This window comes from Hemibagrus wyckioides, linkage group LG24 (assembly GCF_019097595.1).
Source record: "Hemibagrus wyckioides isolate EC202008001 linkage group LG24, SWU_Hwy_1.0, whole genome shotgun sequence".
NCBI classification, from domain to species: domain Eukaryota; kingdom Metazoa; phylum Chordata; class Actinopteri; order Siluriformes; family Bagridae; genus Hemibagrus; species Hemibagrus wyckioides.
In genome coordinates, this window is record NC_080733.1 from 16,680,745 (window position 1) to 16,684,632 (window position 3,888).

A 3,888-nucleotide genomic window follows, 5' to 3' on the forward strand; every position below is an offset into this window, starting at 1 on the left:
TACACAGTCCGTGATACAACTGCGGCACAGTCCGAGATACAACATGGCGCATATTCAATACTATAAATTACTGACCGTTTATGAAAGGTTGAAAATAAACTGCATACAGAGCTAGAACATTCAGAGGCTTTTCAGGGAAATGGAAATAGACTTATGGAACATCTTTTTAATATATACAGTATAATAAATGACACCAGTCTGATCTAAAACGAGTCTGTTTAGCTTTCAGTGTGTTCTAGACGTGTGTTTTTCCCTCTGTTGGAGAACCTTATACAGAATTTTCCTGGTTGAAGATGAAATCTGAGCTGCTTTTCAGATGAACAAACACTCGGAGAACATCTCAGAGAGAAGAAATGGGTTTGATCTCAACATTTACTCTGAAGATACAAACAATTGTGTGGAAAAAAACAAACCAATTGTCTTTGAATATAGAAATATTTCCCTAGTAGGCTATAAAACACTACAAATGCTTACAATCCTGAGCCCCTACTGTCATATGAGCTTCGTATTAACCACCACTGTGGAGTGAGACATGACCAAGACTCTCAGTGCTGAACATGGACATGATAAAACAGGAGAAAATTCTGTTTTTTAGCCTTTGGGAAGGAGAGTTGATGTTTAAAATGTTCATGATCCTGGTCAGCCATGCACAATGCTTACATTTGTTTGATATTCAGTCCCTCCACGGTTATTTTTCAATGATGTTTCAGCTTGATTTTGTGCTTGTTTTAACGGAAAACGACAAAATAATCATTGAAATAATAAGCACAGGATTCTTCTTCCACTGAAGACACATCTAAAGAGACGTCCTATGAGAGCTCCACTCATGTGTCACCTAAAGAGGGCCATTTTGAAAAATCTCACTCTTCTCCACAAATATTGTGGAGTTTGCTTGACTTCCTGGAGGAAATGTTTCATCCTACAGCTGATAATGAAATTCCTGCGATGCCTACATCAATATTTGAGTGTATGATATCTGACGCCCGGGCTGCCTGTGGCAGAGGCGTGTGGAAGGAGGGATGAGGATTTCATTAGACTGTGTGAAACCCAGCGTGAGTTATTATTAAAAGTCAGGACAGCTCGGGATGTGAGATCGCTCAGAACTGCTTGATGGCACATTATCACAGTGTTATAACCTTCTGTAGCTCATTCTTGGAACATTAGAGGGGATCATCATCCGGAGGACAGCGTAAACATTATGATGAAATGGTAAACAAAAACCACAGTCTTGATTCAGGTTTTTGGGATATTTGCACTGGTACTGTTCTGTTGTTTTTGACAATCTATGCATTGTTTTAAACGACCTGCGTATTTCTACAGCGTCCCTATGATGCTATAAGCTTACCTGGCAGGGGCAATATCATGATCATGGAGGTGGTTTGCCCAAAGCGAGGCTCAGCCATTCCACTCAGGCTGTGCTGACCTTCCCCAAATGAAACTGCATCATTTCTGATAGTGGGGGGTTGCATTCACGTTCTCCCCTTTCTCATTTTTTTGTGGGAAGTGGTTAAGGCTCTGGATTGTTGATCAGGGTTCAAGCCCCAGCACCACCAAGTTCCACTTTTGGGTAGTTGAGCAAGGGCCTTAACCCTCTCTGCTCCAGGGGGGGCCTGTATCATACCCTGTGCTCTGACCCCAACTTTCTCAGCTGAGATATGTGAAGAAAAGAATTCCACTGTGCTGTACTGTATGTGTGGCAATAATAAAGGCTTCATGCCCTCAGTTCTTCTATTAGTGACTCCTTAAGCTGCCTGTACCTAAAAAAAGCCCTGCTTTAATGCACAATCACGATTCTTGCCCAGATTTCTGTTGCTCTCAGACAAAATCACACATCACCCATCACGTTTGTTCTGCTCATGCACCGAACTGGACGCATAAATTCACTCTGCTCATGTTTGGAAAGCGTGCATGAGCTCTCAAATTCATCCTTTTCACTCCTGAGTGCTTTTTTTGTTCCTCTCTAATGAGCTTAGCATTTCAGTGTAGAGTTACAGCGCTGTTAAAATTCTTCATCTGCTCCAGTTCTGCGTTTGGATCGTCTTCACGTCGTCCTGTGAGCTCGAGAAAAACCAGATCCGGATCCTGTGAAGAAAATCTATTCATATCAATCTATTAATAAACTAACTAATTAATAATCTACTAATAAATTAATAAATTGTTGGTGTTTGTTATGTTTGGATTTAGATGGACTGTATGAGTGTAGGAGAGTAACAAGTCCATTAAAATCCATTTTAATTCATTACATTTTGAACATTTAAACATACAAACTGTGAGTTAAAGGAGAAATTCACTTCCAGAACAAAAATCTACAGATAATCTCCTCACCCCCTGGTCAGCCAAGATGTTCATGTCTTTCTTTCTTCAGTCCTAAAGAAATTATATTTTTTGAGGAAAACATTTCTCCATATAGTGGACTTCAATGGTGCCCGCTTTGGAGTTTGATATTCCAAAATGCAGTTTAAATGCAGCTTCAAAGAGCTCTAAACCATCCCAGCCCAGGAACAAGGCTCTTATCTAGCCAATAAAAAACTGTATACTTTTTAACCACAAAAGCTTGTCTAGCACATCTGTGGCATCTCAACATCTGGAATCTAGAATGCCATCCTGCCAAACGTGTCACTTTACAGAAATTAAACTTAGCTACAGTTTTCTTCAGCTGTAGGGCAGATTATATCTGAAAGTGTTTAAATAACGTGACACGTGTCCTGGGCTGCTGCTGTGATTTAGAGCTACAATACTTTCACCAAGAGCTTCACAAAAATAACCACGAACATTAACAAAGGCTCAAATTTATGACTCTCACTGTGTTTGAACTCGGCCAGTTGGCTGGAACAATCGGACTGGAGCTGGAACTGCAGCTTTATTGGGGTTTTTTTTAATTTGTCCTGGAGTTTATAATTGATGGAAAAATCTGACAGGTGCAACAAAACCGGACATTCTGTGTGGTCACTAAATGGCAGTAAACATTCAATAAACACTACAACAATGGAGATGATGAACTTTACACCCCAATGTTCAGGAGGAGATCCTAAGAGAGTTCAGCAAGCTTCCAAATAAAGATAGAAATAAATCAAATGACAACAGATTTGTATCAGAAACAGCCTTTATTTGTCACATATACATTACAGCACAGTGAAATTCTTTCTTCACATATCCCATCCTTGGAGGTTGGGGTCAGAGCGCAGGGTCAGCCATGATACGGCACCCCTGGAGCAGAGAGGGTTAAGGGCCTTGCTCAAGGGCCCAACAGCAGCAACTTGGCGGTGCTGGGGCTTGAACCCCTCATCTTCCGGTCAACAACCCAGAGCCTTAACCACTTGAGCCACCACTGCCCAATACATTGTGTCCTTGGGGATGGGGTAGCTTTGAATCCCAGGTCCACCACTGCTGGGCCCCTGAGAAAGACCCTCAATTGTATAAAATGAGGTAAAATTGTAAGTTGTTCTGGATAAGGGTGTCTGCTAAATGCCGGAAATGTAAATGAAATGTCCTCATCAGATGATCTTAGAAGGATGAACAGATTTGTTTGTGATGATTGCTGTTACTGTACATAACTGCAGAAAGGACATTGTTCATATCACACTCCCTGTGGTTTAGAATCACACTCTCCGCTGTCACTCAAATGAGGATGAGGTTTCCTTCTGAGTCTGGTTCCTCTTAAGGTTTCTTCCTCATATCATCTAAGGGAGTTTTTCCTCGCCACAGTCGCCTCAGGCTTGCTCACTAGGGATGATTTTGTCTAACATCTTTTGTTTCTTATGTTCTGTAAAGCTGCTTTGAGACAATGTTCATTGTTAAAAGTGCTATACAAATAAAATTGAATTGAACTGAATGATTTGGAGGAACAGATCACGCATCATGGAGGTAACACGGAGAGTGTGTTCTCAG

The 3,888-nt window shown here is 41.0% G+C and overlaps 1 pseudogene; it reads left to right on the forward strand.

Moving 5' to 3' along the window:
* Positions 1 to 1,337: 1,337 nt before the first annotated feature.
* Positions 1,338 to 1,484, forward strand: LOC131345536 (U1 spliceosomal RNA; annotated as a pseudogene).
* Positions 1,485 to 3,888: the final 2,404 nt, after the last annotated feature.